The sequence below is a fragment of the Herpailurus yagouaroundi genome, unplaced genomic scaffold, assembly GCF_014898765.1.
Source record: "Herpailurus yagouaroundi ecotype Mexico unplaced genomic scaffold, PumYag 139, whole genome shotgun sequence".
In the NCBI taxonomy this organism is placed as follows: Eukaryota; Metazoa; Chordata; class Mammalia; order Carnivora; family Felidae; genus Herpailurus; species Herpailurus yagouaroundi.
In genome coordinates this window covers 12,007,952-12,034,638 of record NW_024412394.1, presented here as the reverse complement: position 1 = coordinate 12,034,638, position 26,687 = coordinate 12,007,952, and the positions used below count along the sequence as shown (strand labels likewise).

At 42.9% G+C, this 26,687-nt stretch overlaps 1 pseudogene; it reads right to left on the bottom strand.

Annotated features, from left to right (window-relative positions):
- Positions 1–10,099: 10,099 nt before the first annotated feature.
- LOC121029103 (EP300-interacting inhibitor of differentiation 1-like) lies at positions 10,100–10,856 on the bottom strand (annotated as a pseudogene).
- Between the last annotated feature and the right edge of the window lie 15,831 nt (positions 10,857–26,687).

The window sequence follows — 26,687 nt, the reverse complement described above, 5'->3', positions numbered from 1 at the left end:
GGTCACGGTCTCACAGTTCTCGAGTTCAATCCCCGTCTGTGCTGACGAGCTCAGAGCCCGGAGCCTGCTTCAGATTCTGCGTCTCTCTCTCTCTCTCTCTCTCTCTCTGCCCCTCCCCCCTCACACTCTGTCTCTCTCTCTCAAAAATAAACAAGCATTAAATAAATGTATAACATTTGAAGACACTGTGAAAGTAAAATTGTCTTCTTCACTGCAGAGGGTGACGCCATTATTTTATTTACTATTTATTATTTTGTCTTCACCGGGCTCATATTTGACGCTTTCCTAAAAAATAAGTTGTGATTTGCGTAATAAGAGAAATAAAGATAATACGAAAAAAAAATATTGCCTCCTCTCCCATCCCTCCCTTCACATTTTGAAGCTACATTGTTAAAATCTCTTTAACTTGTCGCAGATACTGTCTTTTGTCGTCAATTCGTGCACTTACGGATATTCAAGTTGCTTTAACTGCTTTTCTTCTGAAGGCTCTATTATTTTAATGAAAATATTGGCCGGGTTATGTCAGTCTCCCTGAGAGGAAAGCCTCCCCCACCCCTGCCCCAGACCTTGTTCTGTGGGAGAAGCCAGGCATTTCCCCTCTCTTGGGTGGCAGTTGCCTGAATCACAGACATAAAGCCTCAGAGTATTTAACTTGGCTTTGGAGAGTCTCCTTGCAAACTCAAACTTAATGAGGACAGGAAAATTATTACAGAGGTGTTCTTGATGGCGTACAAAATGAAGGCACATTTGCGCTGGTCAGTGACAAAAGGGGATACCTCACCCTGTGTCTCTGCCAACCTCAGGCTCCCAGAATTTCCCTGAGGCTTAGTTGCCTCAAAAACCCAATAAACAGTCCAGGTTGTTTATTGGAAAGGGGCTCTGCCTCTCACCCACCATTCACCATTGCCCCAGGTGGCCTGACCACCCTTGCTTTTAGGTTGGGAAAATGGTAAATTCAGGGCCATGTTTATGCAATGCACTGAACTGTCGCCTATAAGAAGAAAGCAGAGAGAGAGAATGAGGCTCAAGAAATGGGTTAGCTTGGGCATGAAAACATGAGTGCATTTGTATCATAAGTAAAATGGAAGAGTTACAAGTTTCATTTTCTTTTTAAGATTTTGGACTGTTTCATGATGGTTTAAGTGCATACAACACTATTTTTTAGGCCACAGGTTGGCAATTGTGGCCTGTGGGCCAAATCCGGCCAGCCATCTGTGTTTGTTTTTTTTTTAATTATTTTTTTTTCAAGTTTTAATGTTTATTTATTTCTGAGAGAGAGAGAGAGAGAGAGAGAGAGCATGAGTGGGGCAGGGGCAGAGAGAGAGGGAGACACAGAATCCGAAGCAGGCTCCAGGCTCCGAGCTGTCAACACAGAGCCCAACGCGGGGCTCGAACCCATGAACCGCGAGATCATGACCTGAGCTGAAGTCAGACGCTTAACCGACTGAGCCACCCAGGGGCCCCTAGCCATCTGTTTTTATAAATAAAGTTTTATTGGAACACAGCCACTTTCACTTGGTTACATATGGTCTATGGCTGCTTTTGTGCTACGAGACAGAGTCGAGTAGTTGCAACAGAGACCACATGTGATCCGCAAAGCCTAAAATATTTCTTATCTGGACCTTTACAGAAAAAGTTTGCTGCCTCCTGTTTTAGGTCAACTTTGACACACGGTCTCATCTTCTTCCCTAATTTAACAGGAGGACATTTATATATCAATGCAAAAGGAGAACACATCTTCCTCCCTCATAACTTGTGAACATGTCATTGCTTGTCCGTACCCACAAGCATTTCCTTGGGGGTTGTAAAGAGCATAGCGTTTGAGTCCTGTCTCCATGGTCACCAGGTATATAACTCTGGGCCTGTTCCCTAACCTCTCAAGTATCATTTTTCTCATGTGTATATGAAGATACCAACTGTACCTAGTTCCCAAGGATTAAATAAATGAATATACATTTTGTATTCATATAAAGAGTCAAGGACAGTGCCTGGCCATAGATGGCTCCAATGAATATTGGCTGCCAAGTGGTCCCTTTCCGCTGCGTTGCCAATGTCCCCATACCTAACACTCCATAAAACACACATTTATCAGGACAGGGGAGAGAAGGAGAACCTGGAAAAGGGGGCAGAAACTCATTTGTAATTTAGCAAGATTTAAGGGCCTACCCCTTATTTACTTTTCCTAAAACTCTTTCAAAACAATTCATGAACCAGATGTACTAGAACATGGCCTACAGAATGGCTCCTATAAAATTTAAACCGACAGTTGAAGAGAATGACAATACTTAGTTGCTCCGGAATCTGCTCAGTTCACCAGCTCCCCGGAATCTGGTTACTACAACTCACTCTCATGCTTCAGTGGGCTAATTGTCCCTTGGATGGAATCACCCGCCTGGGCTGAGCACCCAGCTCTCTTCAAAGCACTTAATAAATTAGTGGCTCTCCACATGTACTTACCTGTGTGCCACAAAGTCAGACACACAGGGTCTGGCCTGACCTGGGTTTGAAAACAGGAAAGCTAATCAGGTCATTGCTCAAAGCCAGTCCAAAGAGCGTGAGAGTAATTTGCCCCGAGCACCCAGTGCCGTGTTGCCCCTTGACGGGACTGCTGAATCAATTAGCCTAATTAAATGAGGTGGAAAATTACTCCCACAAATAAGTTGCCATGAAAGGCAAGTCTTAATTTGGCCTAAGGGAAAGCAAACAGCTCTCCCCTGTGTCTTGCCAGAGTCTATGAATGGGGAATAATTGGCAATTTATGTGTGTGTGCTTTGAAGGCCACGGTACAAATATGTTTTCGTTGACAAGCAGCTGAGGCTTTCTCTGGTATAAAGAGAGAGTTCTAATTAAGGGACAGTGTAATTGTGTGTGTTGGCTGAAATGCCATGTGTACTGTGGCTGCAAACATCGAGGCCTGGGCCCTGTCCCACTGTGAGGAGCAGGGGCTCAGGTCAAGATGGACCCCTGGCAGGGGTGCTAACATCAGCCCCGTCAGCCTCTGATTTCTTCTGGGGAGGGGAAGTTTCCCCCAAGCTCACTAAACCATGCAGACAAGTTCTGGAGATTCTACTGCAAGCGGCCCAGAAGGACAAAGTAGGAAGTTAGAAACTAAAAAGAGTACCTTCCTTCCATGGACTCCACTACAGGCCCTAAGAATGATGTTAGAGAAGGGGCGCGCCTGGGTGGCCTAGTGGGTTAAGTGTCCGACTCTTGATTTCAGCCCAGGTCATGATCCCACGGTTTGTTCAGATCGAGCCCCACATCAGGCTCTGTGCTCCCTCTCGCTCAAAATAAATAAACTTGAAATTGTGTTTAAAAAGAGTGATGTCGGAGAAATAAATTTCTGAGTATGGGAAAGTGGTCAGAATTACTCAATAAGAAAAAAGGGTTGCCTGATGGTCTATGCGAGAGCGAAAGGCAGCCACCTCGCTCTTCCAAAATCCAGCACCCAAACTCTGGGACCGCCCTACCCCCTGCCTGCCCCAGCCCTAGTCCCATCTACATGGAGAACTTTAAGACCCCTGCATGGCTCAGGAGGCTGTAGGGCTTTGGGATCCTCAGAAAGGGCCATCTACAAACAGCCAATCTCTTGCCCACATTGGCCTCCTTGAGCAGCGTAACTCTGATAAGTTTTTTTCACCAGGAAGTCTGTTTTCGATATCTTTCTGGAAGATCTCTTCCCCAACAGGGATGAGGGCTTGAAAAAAGCAGGCTATAGGGAGGGAAAAAAATCCCTGCTGTACCTGGGTAATTTAAAAATTAAAAAATGAAAAGAATCACAACATGTGAACTTCTCCCATCACCCTATTCCTAGGTGTCAGGTGGGACCCAGAACAGTGTGCTTCTGATTCCAAGAAGTAGTTCAGATGAACAAGGCTGACGTGGGTTCTCAGTCAACTCAACTCCCTCCCCTGTTTTCCTGGCCCATCCTGTACAATGTGGCCCTTAATTAAGCCCCTACGGTTGGCCAGCTTTTCCTTACGAGCCCAGTTCATCTCCACCGTGGGCTCCTAGAACCCTGGACAGTTGTCCTATGCCTTCCTTCCATCTAGCTGGGGACAAATGCATGATTCACCGGTGACCCTGAATGGGAGAGAGTCGGTAGACCTAAAAGGTCTTTGAGAATTGGGTGTGACGGTGATGGAAGGGTGCAATCTTTTAACTGACTGAGGAAAATGGCTGCATCCCCTGTGGATGCCAAGAAAATTAATGTCGGTTTCTCTGTGCCATGACAGGGCTCAGTTTCTGAGATACTAAGTCTGAGAGGCAGTATAGCTTGGAGTTAAGAGCATGGGCTCAGAGGAAGAGCGAGAAGGAGGGTGGAGGGTAGAAGAAGGGAGAGGGGGAAGGAGAGCTAACACTGATGCCATACCTGCCACGTGTTGGACTCTTTACAGACATTATCTCATTTAAACCTCCCCAGAACCTACAGAATTCATCTCCAAAGAAGGACATCTAAAAAAAAATTTTTTTTAATCTTTATTTTTGAGAGAGAGAGAGAGCGAGCGCGCGAGTGGGGGAGGGGCAGAGAGAGAGGGAAACACAAAATCCGAAACAGGTTCCGGGCTCTGAGCTGTCAGCACAAAGCCCGATGCGGGGCTGGAACTCATGAACCGCTAGATCATGACCTGAGCCGATCCGACCCAGAAGTCGGACACTTGACCGACTGAGCCACCCAGATGTCCCCCCGCCCCCACCACAAGGAAGGGCATTTTAAAGAGAGACCTTTTGATAAAGCTCAGAAGTCATATAATTAAATGTTCCATTTTCTCTGTAACCCTCAGCCCGTTTCTGACCCCGCACCCCCTTCTCCAAACATATTCCATCCCAAACTCCCTCTCATCCTTAGGATGAGTCTCACGGATAGGTGGGAGTCACGGGGTGTCTTCCTTATAAAATATTTGATAATTTTTACAGCTAGCATTTTGCTATTTTTCTTTTACGGTCATAAAATTTGGTGTGAATGCCAAAATCTCTACCCTGGCTACCAAATGTCAAGTCAAATTGCCATATTACCCACCATCATTCCCATTTTACAGATGAGGGTCCAGAGATTAAATAACTGCCCCATATTTACAAAGCTAAACAGTGGTGGAACCAGGGTTCCAAAGCTATGCATGTCGGTTGGCTTAGATACTTGGTTTTCCATTCCACGTACTTGAGGCCCTTCCCTGGTCTTGAGATTTAGCGACGCAGCCCCAAGGTCATCCGCTCATGGGTCTCCATACCCCACGCCTAGGCCAGGACTCCACTCTCCTCTGAGTGTCCAGGGTCATGGATCAGCTTGAACGAGGCCCTTAACACGTTACGTTTTAATTTTCCTGTTCACATTTCAGTAGCTTACTGTGCGGAACTAGTCTGAAGAATGTCTGGAGTAAAAAAGTGGTTCCTGGGAAGCAAAAAAAAAAAAAACAGTCTAAAAAGATGCTACAGGAAAAAGCTTCTTTTCTGACAGGCACTATTTGTCTCAAACCCACATGGAGTTTAAGTAGGCCATGTTGCTTTTTCTCACATAACAGCAGGATCAGGCAAGTGGATCCATGGTACCAGTTTCCATTTCCTTTTAGATTAATCAAATAACGTGGACTTGGTCAGTTGTTTAGGGGGCGGGAGAAACTCTTGAGATTGGGCAGCAAGAAGACCTAGAAAGAAGAGGCTCTGGGAGGAGCCTGAACTGGACTTTGAGGGTGCAAAGCTGCAAAGTTCTCGCTAGGGCTTGTGGGACTCTGAGATTCCCATGGAAGCCCTTTCTATCTCCACAGCTCATTATTGATGAAGTTTTCATGTGGAACCTGAACACATGAAGCAGTGAACTGTCCATCTAAACTCAAGAAGAGATCACAATGAACCAGAATGGACTATCTCTATTTAACTTTGGCGGGGGGCAGTGGGGCATAGCAAGGATTTTATTTTGTTGTATCAAAGGACAACAAGCTTTCATAGTTTGTCGTGGCGCATTTGGGGAGCATGCAGGAGACTGAACAGAATGATAAGTGTCTCCTTCTCTAGCCCTCAAGTTATTCATGGGCCAGATGATTCTTTTTTTTTTTTAATTTTTTTTTTTAACGTTTATTTATTTTTGAGACAGAGAGAGACAGAGCATGAACAGGGGAGGAGCAGAGAGAGAGGGAGACACAGAATCTGAAACAGGCTCCAGGCTCTGAGCTGTCAGCACAGAGCCCGACATGGGGCTCGAACTCACCGACTGCGAAATCATGACCTGAGCCGAAGTCGGTTGGCCGCTTAACCGACTGAGTCACCCAGGCACCCCGGGCCAGATGATTCTAGTGTTTTCTCTGCCCCTTTGAGTCTGGCAAACACTGGTAATACCTCATAGTGCCTTTCAAGATTTATTTTCAATTTGAAACATGCACTGTAATTTGAAAATGAATGGGTTTTCTTTAAATAAATAATATTTGCCACTTTTTAAAAGAGGTATATTGGATCCCAGGCTGACACAGTAGCCAGGAGTCGGGAGGCAGGTGGATAGAAATGGATTGGCTGGGAGCCCCGTCTTTGAACTCAGAGCATCTTTGCGTCCACTGTGACCTGTGACCACCAAGGATCCACAGCGATGTCTGCCAAAGGTCAGGAAGAAGATGAGGTGCTTATCCAGCCTGGTGACAGCAAGACAGAGATGGAGGGAGAAAAGATCCACAAAATACCTATATGTATGTATAGGTATGAATATATATATATATATGAATATGAATATATATGTATATACATATATATATTTTTTAACTTTTATTCACTTTTTGAGAGACAGAGACAGTGTGAGTAGGGCAGGGGAAGAGAGAGAGGGAGACACAGAATCCAAAGCAGGCTCCAGGCTCTGAGCCGCCAGCACAGAGACCTACGTGGGACTCAAACTCACGAACTGTGAGATCATGATCTGAGCCGAAGTCAGACGCTTAACTGATTGAGCCACCCAAGCACCCCCCCCCCCCCAAATATTTTTGAGCCCGAAGACTGTCCATTCTTAAGTAAAGACAGCAAGGACTCCACAGCCATATCTATACCTTCCCCATACTGCAGAGTAAGCCAACCCCCACCTCCAAATTGTGCCCCAAAAGAACGGCGCTGCTCCGGGTAGCACCTTCCCCGGGAGCCTGTCTGCAAAGCTGAGGAAGTGATTGTTCCCTCATTCCAGGGACCCAGTAGGGACCCTCCAAAATGAGGGCCTTTCCCGAAAAGCATCCAGGGGTCCTTTTTTAACCTCTGTGTCTCTGCTAAATCCACAAGGCTCTGTGGGGTTGGGTGGGAGCCAAGGTGGGATTAAGTGGAATTGTAGAAGTTTTCCAAATAAGCAGTTTCCTACCATTAGCAACTTCGCACCTACAGCTAAGGCTCAACTTCCTCCCCTCCCTGTCTTACCCAAGAGGGTATATAATAATTCTGTTGCGTGAGATAGTGTGTACGCACGTCTGTATGTGCACACGCACACATGCAGAGGCACACAGTGGGCCGCGTGTGCATGTGCAAACCTACACACGAGGATTGCATGGCCATAACCTTACCTACGCTGCCCTACAGAGACGGTCAAGCCCCAAAAAACCATGCACTGTGGATACCTCTATAAGCATCTTCAGTGCACATGCACGCGTGTATGTGCGTGTACGTGTGTGCGGAGAAACATACGTATGTATTTTTTCTCTTCTTACAGATTCTCTTCAAAGATTGCATCATGATAGCCACTCTTTTCCATTTCTATCCTAACCAGGTTTTCTGCTCTGTCTGCTTCACACATCACAAAACGAAGGTTAATTTTTTTTTTTTTTTTTTAACAGCTTTAGTCACAGGACCTAGAGCTGCTGTTTCCAGCTTTCTTTGCTGGCCTTGACCTCTCTGGGATATGTCTTACCAGAATTCCCCAGAAACACACCAGTAACTAGAATGCATGGCCAGGCATCTCAAGTGTTCCTTCTGGGTTATGTTATAAATTTTGGCTGAGACATCAACACATGTCAACATGTTACTTTCGGTGACATGTTTGTCTTTTCTTTGTTAGCTTTGGTTCAAGGCCGTGAGTCCATTTGGAGAAGTAACATTTCCAAGCCTTCGCAAAACTGGTCTAACACGCTTCATGGACTTTGGGGTTTCGCTCTGCCTGTCTCTTCCTCCCATCACTCTCCCTCCTCCTTTATTTTGGTTATACATCCAAATGAAAAGGATATTTGGTGATCAAAGTGAATTCAACTGGCAGAGCATGAATGAATACAAACCAGTGAGCTCCTAGTGACCTCTGTCTTTAGTTGGATCTTGATGAGATCCACCCCTGGTGCCCACATTTGCTGCCTCTGGGAGGCTCATAGTCATCTCCCCTCTTTGTGATGTGAGCTCTGCAATTCTCTTTTAACTTCTCAATGACAATGGTGGTTCTATACTCACGTTTTAACCCTGCTTTCTCAAGGGTCTTCTCTCCATCCTCCTTATTCAAACTGTCTTTCATCTGTTTGAAGTCGGGCTCTGGGGTACCTACAGCGTTCCTTCCAGAAGCACCAAGAGCTTCAAAGCCATCTCCTCTTGCCCCGAGAGGGGCTCGCTTGGTTTTGTCTTTCAAAGAGCAATTTCCTTTGGCTGTGCTGTCGTTACCTGTCATGGGGAAGAAGATGCTGCCACCATCCTGCTCAAAGACCCGGCTTATGAAGTGGTCTAAAAGTGAAGGTGTGTTACATTCCCCCTAAGGGCAGTAGAAGATGGCCAGCAAGAAGCCAGTTTATAGGAAGCAGAGGAACATGATGTTAGTGCCTCTTTGTTAAAAAAAAAAAAAAAAGCCCCAGGTTTTGAATAAATTACATATATATTTATATAAATATTTAAAATATATGTATATATAAAATATATATTAAATATATATATTTTACAGAACAAGAAATTTTATTATCTCGAATGCTGGTGCATAACCAATAAGAAGCTTATTTAGAGGAGGAGACAGAGGGGAAACTTCAGATACCAGAGAGGATTTCTGGGCAGGTTTAAAACCTTTAAAGATTGTTCAGTCTTTTTATAGATGTAGAGCTTTCCTTTTACTTGACATTTTCCCTTTAACAGGTCTTATGTCATGAAGTTCAACCGAAGTCTTTCGCCTGTAAAGTTAAACGAAAAACAGAGAGCGAGTAGAACAATTTCTCTACTATAAGAGTGTTAGAAATAGTTTGTTTTCTTTGTTCTTTCACATACATTTTAATATCGACATTTGAAATTTTACTACGGACAGTTAATTTTTGAGTTTTAAGAATGGCAAGACAATAAATTTTCTGGAACTAGGGATCATAGTAGCTTTATAAGTCGTCAAGATACATGTACAACCAAAATTTCAGATGCTCTTGAAAACACATTTTGAGATATAGCACACCCGATACATATTTCTTTTTGGGTTTGCTTATCCTTTTCGGATACTGAAGAACACCCAATTTCGTTTACACTAAAACATTTAGCCTTTGATAATTGGCTTGGATAGACCACAAAGTGGAATCTTCAGAGTTCTCTCAGTGGGCTTTCAGTCCAAATGACTCAGACATCTCATGTCCTAAACTGGATGTATTCGTTACTTTTTCTCATGTAATTATTATCACTGAGCTTTTGTATTGGCAGTCTGTCTTTTTTTTTTTAATTTTTTTTTCAACGTTTTTATTTATTTTTTGGGACAGAGAGAGACAGAGCATGAACGGGGGAGGGGCAGAGAGAGAGGGAGACACAGAATCAGAAACAGGCTCCAGGCTCTGAGCCATCAGCCCAGAGCCCGACGCGGGGCTCGAACTCACGGACCGCGAGATCGTGACCTGGCTGAAGTCGGACGCTTAACCGACTGCGCCACCCAGGCACCCCTTGGCAGTCTGTCTTGATGTTAACTTTTTCTCGCAAAACCATCCCTTACAGTGAAATATGGAAGATATTTTCCCCAACGCAAGGAAAAGAATCTGGATCAATAGCCAAGTCAAAGCCACAGGTGTTTCAGGAACATTCTCGAAAACAGATTTCCACAGTCCTAAGATGCCTTTTCTTCCTCTTTAACAATTTTTTCTTTTTCATAACTGTGCAGTCACTGCCCTATTCTATTCTGCAAGGCAACAACAACGACAAAAATCTTTTTTTTGAAGATCAAATTTTTTATGGGCACGGTACTCTCTGGAATGAACCCAAAAGACCTTAGAATGTGGGATCTCTCCTCCACTTTTCCTCCTCTTTTAACGGCATTTAGTTACTCTCTATCAATAATCTCATCACACCCGAGTTCTTCGGTCAGACGATTGACAACCATACGTGTAAATAGCTCTTCGATAAAAGCCAACTGAACAAACGGAGTCTTCTCATAATGCGTTTGAAACCCGCCACCCGGGGCTGCTTCCCTGGCTCTGGATGTTCTCAGAAACATCTTGTTGGCTGCTTCAAGGGCCGCTGATACTCGGTGGCCGGCACCACTCAGCTGCTCCTCTTCCAGGGTAATCGTAGTCTTCCTCCCAGTCATCAAAATCCTCACCCTCGTCCTGGCTCTCAAAGTCAGGGCCCGCGACCAGGCCCCGGTGGCTCCCCAGGACCGGGCCGGTTAGCAAGGCCTCGTTCCCCCTGAGGCTCCACCATTGGCTGGGCCTCTTCCTCCATTGGGCCTTGGGCCTCCAGCTGTGGCTGGGCCTCCTCCTCCACTGGGCCTTGGGCCTCCAGCTGTGGCTGGGCCTCCTCCTCCACTGGGCCTTCAGCTGGGCCCCGCTGCAGGAGGCGTTCGGGCATGGCTCCTGGCTCCCGCTGCCCACCTCCATCTGCAGGAGGTCACCCTCGCCAAGCGAGGACTGCGAGGTCCACTGCAGGGCATTGTTCTCTTCATACAGCTGGGGCAGCCCGTTCATTTCTGACATCGTACAAGTGGTTCGACCTCTCCAAAGGCGTTTTTGCCGAACAAATAATACCAATCCACAGCTTGAACAAGCAGCTTAGTCATCAGCCTTGAATCTCCTCAGTTTTGGCTGTCACAGAATCCCGTTCACAAAGGATAAAGATTTACCACCATTAGGACGGCCTAAAGAATGAGCCACCGACTCTGAAGAAATGTAGAGCCGGAGACAGCACGTGGCAATGAAGGGGTAATACAGCTGAAGTCAGGCAGCTGGGATTCTAATCCTAGAAGGGCTTCTGTGTGAACGTGGGTGCGTTATGCAATGGCTTTAGGTTTCAGTCTCCTTATCTGTAAAAGGGGAGGCGGGTGAACTTGAACCTTTAAGAAACTCCTGTGAGTTCCAAATGTGTCTGAGCAAGCAAGCAGTATTAGAGTAAGCACGTATTCTCCCAAGGCAGCTACTTTGAAGGAAAAATATATTTATTCGGATATACAAGTTCTGGTGTTTGTTAAAAAAAAAAAAAAAAAAAAAAAAGATTTTCACTGCTTCATAGTCACACCTCGTATATTCCAGCTTCTGTTAGAAGCCTTTTACGACTCTGTCATTCATAAATTTGTCCAAACTCTTTTTTAATCCATTTACATTTCCTGTCTGTACTGCCTCTCAGGGTAATGAGTTCCATAACTTTATTACGTGCTAGGAGAAGTATTATTTCCTTGTTTGCCCTAAACTTACCTCCAGCTTCCAAACTGCCTGTTCGCCCTAGGATTTCAGAATTTGAGGAACAAGCCCATCCGCCGTCTTTACGAACCGGAGTGAAAATCATTTTAGACTGCTTCATAAAGCAGCAGTCCACCCCCACACCATTCCCTTAATCATTATGGTTATGTAGACGATAAATGTGGGAGCTAATGGTATAAGGAAGTCCTGGCTCCAAATGACTGAGTCGGGAGAGCCTGGAGGTCTACAGCTTAGGCTTTGGAGTCAGACAAACCCAGACTCGAACCCTCTGCTGCTTTCCATGCCATCTCTCCAAGCCTCACTTCCTCATCCAGAAAAGAGAAAACGGGACCTAACCTCAGAAATTGTTTTAGGCATTGACTAATATAATTTTTGTAAAGTGCCTAAAAGAGGGCCAGGTTTATTGTAGATATCTCCCTAAATCTAGTGGGGGTGGGGGGGTGGGTAGATGATATTTAATGAACACCATGACATTAGATAGACTTCATATGCAAGGTGTTCTAGAATCATTGCTCACATCATGAGCAGGACCCAGATCAGGGATTGGCAAGGACCAATCTAAGCTTCCGTGCATGAGATAATGGAAAGGTGTGCATGGGGAGTGACGTTCTGGATACTAGCGCACGGATAGAGTTTAAGGGGAGATCTTTGGCAACAGATCAATAGGAAATGTGAACTCAGCTTGAACTAAAGTGGTACCGGAGCATGAATAATAAATATTTACAAGGTGATACAGGAGATTTTGAACCAAAAGAAGGAAGGGAAAGCCAATGTGCTCTTTCCAGAGCAATGCCTTGAGTCTCAGGGGTTAGAAATTCGATTTTATGCTCATACTAACCAGCTGTGTGACCTTGAGCAAGTCAACACTGCCTCTAAATCTAGCGTTTCTTGCATATGAAATAGAATTAGTCTAGTTTACTGACTTACAAGCCACACTCCTTCAACCTGGGTTAGAGAGGAAAGGAAAGAGGCAGGAATGATGCTATGATAGGAATCCTTATCTCTAATTCAGTCCAAGCACCTATACTTATAAGATCCTAAGATTGGTTCATAAAGGGAAATTGCTTAGAACCAAAATTACCCTTTTAAAAAAAACCCTTAAATCGCCCAAATATATACTGCAAAAAGTCCAAAGGAACCAAAACCAGGTGGAGAAAAACAGAGTCACCTCTTCCCCTCTCACAATTACTCTGGGGTATGCCACTACTGAGCCAAGTGGCAGGCTGAGTCTGTCTGTCAGTCAGTCTGTCTGCCTGTCTGTCTGTCTCTCTCTTTCTCTCTCTCTGTCTCTCTCACACACACATACACACACACACTCACACACAAAAATGCATATGGGCGAATGAATGCATGAACTAATGCTACTGAGTGATCTTCCATTTAAGGTTTAAAATTTGGTCTGTCAAAAGGCTTCCTCAGCTGTGAAGAAGAATAATTGATACCACTAGAGGAGATGCTGAAGTGACTTCCCCTCAAACAGAATGAGATACCAGCAGGAAGGATATAAGCCTTGGATTCAGGAATCTTATTAGAGGGATTTGGAAAGAATCCATATGCATAGGAATAATTGGGAAAATTTCTTTGCACACCTAATCAGGCAACCAACAGGTATGGGAAGTGGATAGAAAATAAGCCAAAAGTTATAAGCATTTCTGCATGAATGCTGGAAGCCTAACAACAACAAAAAAGAAACACTTGGCATCCGCTAGATCCATAACCCAACTGGCATCCTCACAAGTAATTGGTTACGAGAAAGGAATGCAGAAACGCTATAGGCTATTCCCTGAAGACATCATCCCAATGTGTGTGTACCCAGGGCCAAAAAGACCAATAAAATTCCAGGCACATAATCAGTATGATTGTTTTTTTTTTTTTTTTTAATACAGATACTTTATTCAACTCCTGAATAAAAGCATGGCGAAACCCAACTAGGATAATTGGCATTGTTCTCATTCTCCTACCTTGGAAAGACATAATGAACTGGACAAGACACCTCAGAAAACAGAGAGAAAATAAAGCAAAAGAAATAAGAAGAAGGTAAGGGAGAGAGAACTGAAGGACAGGCTGAAGTATTTCAAAGAGAGAGATTAAAATAACTGAAGGGATAGGAGATTCTTCAATGGGTAACTTAGAAAGGATGTTAGCAATATCTACAAAAATAACAAAAGAGAAAAAAGTGACCATTGGCTTTTTCTAATGACACCCTTCCTTTCTCCCACTCATAGGAGCTTAAAGAAAGTTGTATGGAAATTAAAAAGCATATTCCATTCAATAAGTTAACATGCCCTTAAAGGATATCTCACAGGGATAGTGTTCACATTTTTCCAAAGGAAATGCTTGGAACTTGTTATTCCACCAGGAGGATCCAACAGATGTTATAAATCCATTCAAGAAAGATTAGAAAAAATTATAAATTTGAGAACTTGATTTAAGGAGAATGCAGCTCTTTGTATGTCTTTGGCCAAAGAAGAATCCATTTCTGGGGCACCTGGGTGGCTCAGTTGGTTAAGCACGTGACTCTTGATTTGGGCTCAGGTCATGATCTCATGGTTCATGAGATCGAGCCCTGCATCAAGCTTTGTGCTGACAGCACTGAGCCTGCTTGGGATCCTCTCTCTTCCTCTCTCTGCCTTTTTTTCTCTCTCTCAAAATAAATAAATAAACATTAAAACAAAGAAGAAGAGACAGTTTCTTATGGAGAAAGTTGTTCTCTTCAACCAGGAGCATGGTTCTGCAGAGCATTTCTCAAACGTCTTCACTTTTCCCCATTAGTTTGCTAGTGCTTGGAGAAAAAAACCAGGTTTTATACTCCTTTATGTCCATCTAAAGATCCTGTCTAGCACTTTGCCTTGTTCAAAAAAAAAAATTGCTGAAACAAACTTAATTACATTGGTTCATTGTAAGAACTGGTAAATAGGGTCTCTCTACAACCCTTCTTGGTACTTTCAATTTTCCCTTTGGATCCATAAGATCAGCCTCTAATGATTATATTTCTTTTCATCTGGAAAACATTCTTTCTGTGTGTATGTGTTTCACTTTTTTGAAAGATCCAACCTATTTGGTTTCCCAAGCTTTTCATCTAATAAGTTTCTTATAAAAATATGCAATTTGAATAACAACACAATAAACTCAGCCTTAGCCTATTGTGATACTAAGAAAGAGTCAGTGCCAATCAATTTCAAAACAAATCTCATAGTGAGTACATCCAAATAAAACAGCAGTCAACTTATAATTTTCTTCAGAGCCTGACCATTGGTGTTCAGCCTGTGAAGGAAAATAAGTATCTGTGAGCCATCAAGATTTGTCATCATTCTTTTTTTTTTTTTAATTTTTTTTTAACATTTATTTATTTTTGAGACAGAGGGAGACAGAGCATGAATGGGGGAGGGTCAGAGAGAGAGGGAGACACAGAATCTGAAACAGGCTCCAGGCTCTGAGCAGTCAGCACAGAGCCCGACGCGGGGTTCGAACCCACGGACAGTGGGATCGTGACCTGAGCCGAAGTCGGACGCTTAACCGACTGAGCCACCCAGGCGCCCCAATCATCATCCTTTTTGAGGAGCAACCAACCAGGACACAGGAGATGGAAAATCTAAGTCCAGTTCTATCACGGAAGCACCTGTGGCCTCAGGTGAATGATTTAGTGTCTCTGGGTCTCAGGTTCCTCATCCTTAAAATGTAGAGGTTACCAACTAAGGTCATATAACACCCAAATCCCAGAATTCTATCCTCTCAGATCTATTGGTTAAGAAAAATACTATGCATTGGGGTGCCTGGGTGGCTCAGTCGGTTAAACGTCCGACTTTGGCTCAGGTCATGATCTCATGGCTCATGAGTTTGAGCCCCACTGTTGGGCTCTGTGCTGACAGCTCAGAGCCTGGAGCCTGCTTTGGATTCTGTGTCTCCCTCTCTCCCCCTTCCCTGCTCATGCTCTTTCTCTCTCTCAAAAATAAATAGCAACATTAAAACATTTTTTTTAATTTTTTAATGTTTTTATTTGTTTTTGAAGGAGAGAGAGAGACAGAGCATGAGTGGGGGAGGAGCAGAGAGAGAGGGAGACACAGAATCCAAAGCAGGCTCCAGGCTCGGAGCTGTCAGCACGAAGCCCGATGCGGGGCTCGAACCCACAAACTGTGAGATCATGACCCGAGACGAAGTTGGATGCCCAACCAACTGAGCCACCCAGACACCCCTAAAAATTTTTTTTAAAGAAAAATACTATGTTTTCATAAAATGAGATTTTTATTTCTATATTTGAGAACATAGATTTTCTAACTTACTCTAACTTAATTATAGCTCCATAAGATATCTGAAAGCCCAGAAGAAAAGATTGTGTATGTGTGTGCACGTGTGTGTGTGTGTGTGTGTGTGTGTGTGTGTGTGTCTGTGTGTGTGTTTTTGGGTGTGTGTGAGAGAGAGAGACAGAGACAGAGACAAAGAGAAACAGAGAGACAGAGAGAAACAGAGAGAGAGAGAGAGATGTGGGAAAGGTGAGGAGGGTTGCACAAGGCAGGTGTTTAATAATAAACTCCCTTTAAACTTCCCTGATTCTAGAAGAAAACTGATTTTCTCTGTGATGTGACCACATTTCATCCCACATTTCTATGTTCATGTTTATTAATGAGCTGGTCTTCCAAGAAGAAATATTCATTCTCAGAGTGCTCTTAAGGCCTATCCTCCACTCCATTATTGGATGAAAAACTCCTGGAGAGTAGAGCCCTTAGGCCTCAGTCCTGAAACGGTTCAAGAAGTAGAAAAGCAGAGTCCTATGTGAAAACAATGGTGCAAAGAGAGCAGTAAAAAGAAGTAAGCTGTGGAGAAATACTAGAAGTCTTGCTGGAGAAGACAGAGTGTGCTCATTCTAGATAGCTACAAACCCACAAGAAGACAGAGGCTGACTCAGAAGATTCTACAGTTTTTCCGGAATTCCAGTTCTTTACCAACACATAGAACTGAAGTCAGTGAACAACACTCCATGAACATGCAACGCCATACAAAGAAAATGCCAAGACAAAGAAAATAAAAATAAGAAAAGGCACGCTCTTTAAAGGCTCATGGACCCGAATGACTGATACCTGCCTCATGGTAAATGCTGGAAGAGAGTTTGTAAAGAAATAACATAAAACCCAAAACACTCCTGTTCAAAACCCATGTGAAATATAAGCCAGCCGCAGACATCTTAAAATGCTTCCAGCATTGTTATCTACAAGACTTTCTCCATTCATATAAATAATAGGTCTGAGTGGTGACTGGGTTGTACCAAGAATGGATGATCAGAGTTCTTAACTCACTTGCGGTCAACTTCAGACGAACTGATGGCGTGCTTTGCCCCATGGCAAGAGAGTATGGAACAAAGGATGAGTGGCCTCTGCCTACAAGTTCGCCATCCAATTGGTGAGGTAAATTATACATGTACCCAGAGTTAAACATCTACCCAAGAGATGTCATCAGATAGTGTAAATATCAATGTAGATACAGACAGAATGTGCAATGAGCAAGAAGAGTGTGGACTAGGGAAGGTTTCGTGGAGAAGGGCCTTGAGTGGGGTGCATGAGAGGCACAGTGGAGAGGAAAGGAGAGACTTCCAAAAAGCTGGAAGAATGAGTATAAGCACTAACATTGGAGAAGGATGAGCAGTAAGATTGGACGTTGCAATGAACCGGGTAGACCAGCTGGCCTGGCTAAGCAACTTGGATTTTATCCTATTAGTAGTAGGGAATGCTTAAAGGTAAACAATGTGAGGTAGGCTCTTGGCCATCCAAAATTCCCTAAGTGAATCTAAGACATTGATCACTTCTGTCAGTGGTAGTCCTTGCCCCTAGTATCCATGGAAAAATTATTCAGAGGTGCCTTCATTGCATGTGGTTTTAAAAGGTATTCTTCCTAAGTTTTCGACACACTCAAAACCTTGAAGAATATGCTAGAATTGGAAGAAATCTAAGAAATTACCAAACTCGATTTCTCAATCAATGCAGAAAAAAAATTTTTTTGATAAGACCCTCAAAGGCAATGTATGCCCTGGGCTGGCACAGTATATTGCACATAGTAGGAACTCAGTAAATGTTGGTGAGTGACCACACGAATCCAAACATTGCTTAAACTTGGTCTTTTGGATTTCACTCGCAGTTTGGGGCAGCTTTCACTCCTTAGAAAGTTCTTTCCTACTTAGATTTAAATTCCGTCTTCCTTTATCTACCACCCTTTGGTTCTAGTTTTGTCATCTAAAGAAACACAGCAAATCTATGCATTATTCATGTCACTGTTTTTTGAATATTTGGAGGTACTTAGTGGGTGTTGGCATTTTCCTCTCCAAATAAACATCTCCAGTTCCTTCACAGAGCTCAAAAGAACTAATCTGTTATTGTGAATAATGCTGCATTTTCTTGTCTCTTTTAATTCACTGAGAAAGATGAGTTTCATGAGCGGTTGGATTATAGGGGGTGGGGGGAGTCCTCCCAGAGGCTAGATCCATGAGTCCCTGAACTTTTGCTTATGTGCCGTGCTTCCCTGGGGTGTGTACTGTGTCCCTGCTGCGGCTGAGGCACGTGGCCACTTTCTAATGAGGCTGATCCCTTCTCCCCATAAGCCCCCAAATTCCCATGCTGTAGGATCTATGGAACCTGTCATCCTTCCACTGCATGCGTTTCCTTCAGATGGTATTTTCCTAGGAAGATGCTCCTGCTGGCAGCCTCTGTCTACTTTAAATCACGACCATTACCACTTAAGCCTACTTCCTTCAGCTTGGTCCCCGGTGCCTCGAGCAAGCAAAAGCATCTGGTTCCTCATCCTCTACAGCATAATCCTTCAAATCCTCGAAAGCCTTCATTAAATCACAATTCTACCAATGTCACCACACCCCTAAGCTTCGGGGAATGCTCGGCTACAAACCAATCCTTCACCTTCTAACGCAGAAGGTCACAGTGAGCGTTTTTAAAAACCCAACACAGAAAATGCCACAGCTCAACATACTTCATAAACATAAATATTGTTTCTGGGGCTTTTTTTTTTGGTATACAGTAACACTTTTTTTTTAGCTATATGCGTGTATATCCTGTATCTATAAACATGAATATTCTTCACGCACTGAAATGAAATATTAAGTGTCTGCTATTGTGGGTGTCGGTTGAAAGAATTTGATAAACACAGTTTTCCTGCAGCCCAGAGCTGTGGCCGTCCCTGGCCAATGTCTGAGCGTACAGGGCTATGTAATGGGCAACGGCAAAGGTTGGCCCCGGTAACTCTCCTCCTTCCCCTAACTCACGCTGTACAAATAACCACCTCTGGGTAAGAAGTGTGAGGATAAGCTGGTGCTGAAAATGAGCTAAGAAAAAAATAAAGTAAACCCTGCCCAGTGTATGTCAGGCTGTGGTTTGTACTAGATTAATGAAAGCCCCACATGGCATAATTGTGTTTACAGTGAGCTTATAGGCGTTTTCCCTCAAGGTAGGAAAGGGGGTTTGGGTTAAACAAATTATTTAGCTTTTCCTGACCTGAACTGCCAGCAGTGATGGGGAGCGGCAGCTGAGGAATGGCCTTCCCAATCTCAGTCCAGATTATGCTCACCTTGAGTTCCTTTGCAACCAGATGCTGGTCTTCCATTAGGGAAGCAAAAGGCAATTCCTTCGCTCTGAGAAGGTCTAAAGCCCCAAATTGCTTCCTGTGGGCAAATTGTACCTTGTCCAATTGTGTACAAGTGACTTCTAGCTACAAGGCAGCAAATAGCTGGTGTTACAGGAATTAAAGGTCCTGCTTTGCGGCTGGAAAAAGTGAAACAAATAAGCAAATGTGATTACCCAGAACTAGAATCCTGTTATCTTTATTGCCATCGCTCACCTCTTCTTCCCGAAACAGAAACACTTCATGAGGTTACACACAGCCCACATCTACAGGAGGGTAATATACTGTAGTTCTATCCACAAATCCTACCTTCTGAGCCTACCCAACACCAAAAATCGAGTTTGAATTAACATTTCGCTGAATGGATTCAATGACCAGCGTGTTGCACTGGCATATTTGACTTTGGTCTCAAAGCAAATTAATTTTAACTAGTGCTCAGGGAGTGTGGATATAATTTTGCCTAGTTTTTATGGTTGATTTTTTTTTTCAGTCAATCCATAGCCATTGCCAATTTCTCTTTAGTCTCTGAAGATATTTTTAGGTATGAGACTGTACTAACAGGATGTATGTAATTTATTGGCAGAACTTTTCTGTCAACCCGTCAGTCATCTTTGATTCCAAATTACATGGGCCCAGCCCAGGTCTGGGATGCATTCACGTTAAGTGATTGTGGATCATTTATTTCAGAAATGATAGGTTGGAGAAAATGTGCTTTGCACATGAGAAATGAAAACCCACAGCCTGTCAAGTTTCCTGTTTCCTTGCGATCCTCATTTTTCCATCTAGCCCCGATTTTAACTTTTCCTCCCTCTTACTTTAAAGGTCTTGAGAGGATCCAAAAACAGACCAGGAAAGGCCTAGCCACCCACTCCCTGGCCCCAGGTTGAGAAAGACCACCTCCTCGAGAGTAGGAAGGAAATAATCACAACCATCACTGACATTTTGCATCACCTTTGGGAGTTCTGCAAGGTAATGAGAGAAGGCTAATGACCCACATTTTGTAGGCTCCCCTGGATTAGGTGACTTGGCTAAGGTCACACAGAAAGGAAAAGAGGTGCCAAAACATGTACATGTGCTCTCACAACGTTCCAGTTTTTTCCTAGAAACACTTCCCACTCTTTGTGAGTCTCCTCACGGCTCATGGTGACCTAGAGGGTGGGATATGTTCTGCAGGCAGGTCTCAAAGTCACGGAAGTGGGTTGCATGGCCTCTCTAAGTATCTTGCCTGCCATCGGGGTGGGTGGGTGGGAGGGGAGGAAGGAGGTGAAGTGGGAGAGGTCGAAGCAAACAGGAACAGTGTGCAGCTCTCACCAGCTCCAGCCTCGATGGTGTGGGGCCCTTCCCCACGAAGCTGCATTCATACCTGGCCTAGGAGCTGAAGGAGTTGAAGAGGTGACCTATGGGCCTGGAAGCTTCCCTAGGCCAGCAAGGCTAGCCAGCAGACCAGCCCCAAGAGCACCTGCCCACACAGGTGGGCTGGCCCAAAAATTATTATACAGATTCGGTTTCCTGCCGGTTCTCAGGTACTTCTTACAACTATTTAGATTTCTATTTATTGAAGCTTTTTAATAGAGGTATAATTTACATATTAGCGATCTTAGACGTAACTGTGATTGATTCTGATAAATGTATATGTTAACGAACGCATCCCTATTGGGATGTAACATACATCCACTGTTCCCAGGAATTTCCTTCCTAGGCAATACCCCTCCCGTCCCTGACCAGAAAGGACTACTGTACTATTTCTTTGACAACAGATTCACTCTCCCTGTACCAGAACTCTGTAGAAATGGGATCATACCGTATTTACCCTTTTGTGATATAGATTATTTTGCTTAATATTGGTAAGATTGCCCATGTTGTCACATGTATCAAATAAATCACCCTTTTTATTGCTGAGTATTATTCTATTATACGAATATAGTACAATTTACCCATTCACCTGCTAATGGGCATTTAGGTTTGAGACTATTATGAATGCAACTACTATGTATATTTTTATATAAGGCATTTGGTGGGTGCAGGGGGCATGTGATTTCACTTGGGTAAATAGTTGAGTGAAATTACTGGGTCGTTGGAAAGGGGTATGTTTAACTTTATTAGAAACTGCCAAACTATGTTTCAAAGTGAGGTGTTATGGACTGAATTTTATCCCTCCCAAAGTCGTATGTTGAACTCTTAACCCCCAGTACCTCAGAATGGGACTACTTTTGGAGATAGAGTCTTCAAAGAAGTAACTAAGTTAAAATGAGGTAATTATAATGGGCCCTACTCGACTATGATTGATGTCCTTAGAAAAAGAGGAGATCAGGAGACAGATACATACAGAAGAAAGACCATTTGAAGACACAGGGAGAAGACGGCCATCTATAAGCCAACAAGAAAGGCCTCAGAAGAAACCAATCCTGCCCACACTTTGACCTTAGACTTCTAGCCTCCAGAATTGTGAGAAAATAAGTATCTGTTGTTTAAACTACCTTTCTTTGGACCTTGGTTATGGTATCCCTAGCTGACTAAAATATTCATACCATCTTGACACCCCCAATGGCAATGTATGTGAGTTCTGGTTTCTCCACATCCTCGCCAAAACGTGGTGTTGACAGCATTTTTATCTTTAGCCACTCTAGTGGGTGAATAGTGTACATCATTGTGATTTCCATTTGCATTTCTCTGGTGATTAATGATGTGTGGCACTATTTTGTGTGTTTATTGGCCATTCACTTATCTTCTTTCGAGAAGTGCCTTTTGAGGTTTTGTCTTTTTATTACTAAGTTGTAGAAGTTCTTTACATATTCTGAATACAAGTCCTATAACAAATAATGGAATGCAAACATTTACCTCCAATTTAAGCCTTGCTCATTCATTTCCTTAACAGTAGCTTTTGAAGAGCAGAAGTTTTTAATTTTAATAAACATCAATGTATCATTTTTACAATTATTACTTTCTTTTTTTTTAATTTTTTTTAGTGTTTATTTTTGAGAGAGAGACAAAGCGAGAACAAAGGGAAGGAGCAGAGAGAGAGGGACACGCGGAATCTGAAGCAGGCTCCAGGCTTTGAGCTGTCAGCACAGAGCCCAATGCGGGGCTCAAACCTGTGAACCATGAGATCATGACCTGAGCCGAAGTCGGACGCTCAAGCGACTGAGCCACCAAGGTGCCCGTATCATTTTTACAATTATGACTTTCTATGTACCCTGTAAGAAATCTTTCCCTCCTCAAAGGTCAAAAAGACTTCTGGAAACTAGAGTTTTAACTATCATGTTCATGTCTATGATCCACTTCACATGAATATGTGTGTATGATATGAGGTACGCAATTTTTTTTCCATATACATTCAAGCAAATTTTGTTGAAAAGGCGATTTGTGCCTCTGGATTTCTATGGAAGCTTTGTGGGAAATCCATCGACCACATATGCATAAGGTTTACCTCTGGGAGTTTATTTTGTTTCATTGACCTGTGAATTAGAACAGAGAAAGCCAATGGGTAGGTTGACGTGCCAGGACAGCGCTCCCCTCCAGAGCTCTCCATCTCATTGAAGAGCACTAACATCTCATCTAGTTGCACCAGCAGGAAAGACCTCATTATCTATTGCCTATATGAACACCTACCTGCCCAGGGTCTACCTACCTGCCTGCTCACTGGCTTCTTTCCAAACCATTTTTTACACAAGCATCTGATCCTGTTACCACATAAAATCCTTCAGTGACTTCCCATTTTTCTTAAGACAGATTTAGAATTCTTTCCTATAGTTTGTAATAAGACCCTTCACGGTCTCTACTGGACTTCTGCCATCTCTTGCTTTTCTCCTGCCATCAGGACTCCTCGTACTGTTCCCTGTATGGTTTCTCTTCCTTATTCAGATACTTTATACTCCTCCTTTAGCTCAAGCATCACTTCTTCAGAGAACTCTCTCTTATCTCTCGAATGAAAGCAAATACCTACCTAATAGGATCATGTAACACCTCTCCTTCATGGCGTTCATCACGAAACAAATGTTTTATTTTATTTTTTTTATTCTTTGATTAACTCCTCTTCCTCTTTTTTTAAAAATGTTTTTATTTATTCATTTTGAGAGAGAGATAGCAAGTAGGGGAGGGGCAGAGAGAGAGGGAGAGAGAGAATCCCAAGCAAGCTTCATGCTCTCAGTGCAGACACTGATGCGGGGCTCAATCCCACAAACTGTGAGATCATGACCTGAGACGAAACCAAGAGTCAGATGCTTAGCTGACTGAGCCACCCAGACACCCCAGCTCCTCTTTCTCCTTGTGCTCTATACATCATGAGGACAAAGATTGGGTCTGCATTTTGCTCTTGATTTTATCTCGGTACTCAACTCAGTGCCTGACCTGTGGCAGTTGCTCAGTAAGTATTTGTTGGGTGAATAAATAAAAAGCAAAGAAGTTAAGGAAGAGGCAGGACATAAATTTGCTTCTCTTTCTCTTAGCCAGCCAGTTCTTTATACCATCACCATATCCAATCCACCTTCAAAATTTGGACTCTGCCTAAGTCTGACCACCTGTCACCATTACTGGCCACCAGCATGGTCCAAGCCACTGTCAATCTAACCTGGACCACAATCAAGCCTTCCCTACGGGCTTCCTTTGTACCTTGCCATAGTCCGAAAAATCCACAATCCACAGATTGGGTGGTTTATAAACAACAGAAGTCTATTTCTTACCATTCTGCAAGCTGGAAGTCCAAGATCAAGGTGACTGCTTGGTCAGCTTCTGCTGACCATCCTCTTCCAGGTTGTAGACGGCTGACTTCTTGCTGTGTCCTCTACTGATAGAAGTTACAAGGGAGCTTTCTTTGGTACTTTTATAAAGGGTCTAATCCTATTCATGAGGCTGGAGCCAAAGGCCCCAACTTCTAAAACCATCACCTTTGGGATTAGGTTTCAACATACGAATTTGGGGAGACTCAAACATTCAGATCACAGCATCCACTAAGTTCATTTCAGAATGACCAGCATGAATCTTTTAAAATATGTACCCCACTCGACACCTTCCACTGGCTCACCATATAGTATGATGTCACCAATGGATCCATCAGATGAGTCACCCTGACTCAGAGATTTGGCTATTGATAAGTCTGCCTGAAATTCACTGACTCTCCTCATGAGGCCTCAGTTCAAGTGTCACCTCCCCAGAGAGGCCATCCTTGACCATCCTACCTAAAATAGTCCCTCCCCTACCCCTGTTCCTTTCCATTACCTGATAACTTATTTTTACTTCATAGGAAATTTGACTTTCTAATATATACGTCTGTCTTATCTTCCAAGGTAGACTGTAAGCCTACAAAGTAGACACAGAATTTCCAACACTCTACATTTGGAGGCCAGAAAGGTAGTACAAAGAAGGAACCCAATAATTATTTGTTGACTGGATAATCAAGAGAGAGAGGGGGTAGAGAGAGAGAGAGAGAGAGAGAGAGAGAGAAAATGAACATCCATGCACTACCTGGGACATGGTAATTGTTCAACAAATAATGTTATTATATCCTAAAGGTATGTAATCATTGAAACCATAGTAACATGATTTTCAGGTGATTACAATTCTCAATTTAAGACACACAAAAATGGAGTTTAAGGAATAAGTATAGGGATGCCTGGCTGGCTCAGTCAGAAGAGCATGAGACTTTTGATCTCAGGGTTGTAAGTTCAGATCCCACATGGAGTGTAGAGATTACTTAAATGAATTTTTAAAAACTTGAAAAAAATTAAAAAATAAAACAAAGAATAAGTATAAATTATAATCTCATTAAAAACATCCCTATATTCATATATTAAATAAGTTTCTCGCTTTAAGCTACAGTTCTCTTTTCCACTCTTTATTAAAGTTTTTAAACTGATCTTTATTGAAATATACACCCTGAAACTTTCCTGCAATATAAAACTAAGTGTCTAGCTTAATTCTTTAAGAATGAAGTAACTTAAAACAACACCTGAGAGTTTTGTGTCATTTCGTATGTCCCCAGGGTCTGATAGCTTCTACATCCCCAGGATGACTTAGGGAACATCTATTGCTAGATTTCTATGAGTATTCCCTTGGAGCTAAAATAATCACCTTATTTGATTGAACTAACATTATCCTTTTATTTAACAGAACTCTTTCATTCGGTGTCTACACCTTACAATCAATCCTAAAAGCATGAAAAGCACAGGTCCTCTGTTTTGTAATCTTTTTTTTTTCACTTCACCGCATAATGCATTATGTCAATAGACAAATGTCTGAATAATTTTATTTTATTTATTTTTTTTTCAACGTTTATTTATTTTGGGGACAGAGAGAGACAGAGCATGAACGGGGGAGGGGCAGAGAGAGAGGGAGACACAGAATCGGAAACAGGCGGGGCTCGAACTCCCTGACTGCGAGATCGTGACCTGGCTGAAGTCGGACGCTTAACCGACTGCGCCACCCAGGCGCCCCGGTAATGTCTGAATAATTTTAAATGGCTACACACTATACCACTAAGTGGCTAAAATATGAAATCTATCCAGCCTTCCACAATTTGACTTTTAAGTTTTTGGGTATTGCTATTAATTCTCCTCACTTTACTGTTGTTGTTGTTTTTTTTCCTCCTCCTTCTTCTTCCATTTTTGACTGAAATCTCAAACTGGCTTTTGATTAGAAGACAAAACTTGTAATTTTCTTGTGGAAAACAGAAAACTTGAAAAGGTAAAAGACTTAGAACGGAATGATTCAACAGAGTATTGGACATTTTACATGTCCTTGGTGACTATATACATGAACCATACAGGGAATGGTCTTCAGAACTAAATGAAAGACAGCTGATGTCACACCGTGTCCTGGCCAGTGTAGGAACAGAGCTGGATGGTGCCAATCCATGCTGCTGGACTTGGCAGAACCATGCTTCTAAGAGCCAGATCTTAGAACCTGGATCCTAGTTATCCCTAACAAGGATAATTGGATCCCTCTTTTTCAAATCATAGGCTTGAGGAATGTTTTACTGAAGTGTGTTGTTCCCTAAAATTACTTTTATTTTTAACTTTCTTCTATAGCTAGTACTATACTATGAAGCTGTGGCTACTGAACTCAGGTAAGTATGCTTAGGAATAGAACTGCCCGTGTTTCTTTCTTGGCTTGCTTTCCCCCAGTTGTTACCAAGGTTTTGAATTGAATGGATTTTCAAGGCTCGGAGCATTTGATTAGCCACATGAACTATTCCAGATAAATTAAAGTGCCAGGGGTTCAAGTCATTTACGAGAAAGGATGACAGGCAAAGACCTATGGTCTACAAGAAAGGCAGAATGAAGGACTGGGAGGTTTCTGGGGGTGTTAGTATAAATCACTGAACCACTCAGAGCCTAATGAAAGCATTGAGCTAGATGTTCTCTTATATCTCCCTAAATTCTGAGAGTTTGTCACCCGATTGTCTATGGGAGAATTCAAACTTCTTTCCTAAAAGATTAAATCACTTATTAATCTGGAGATTCTCACTTTTGCTGGACGTAATATTTTGAAACAGCCATT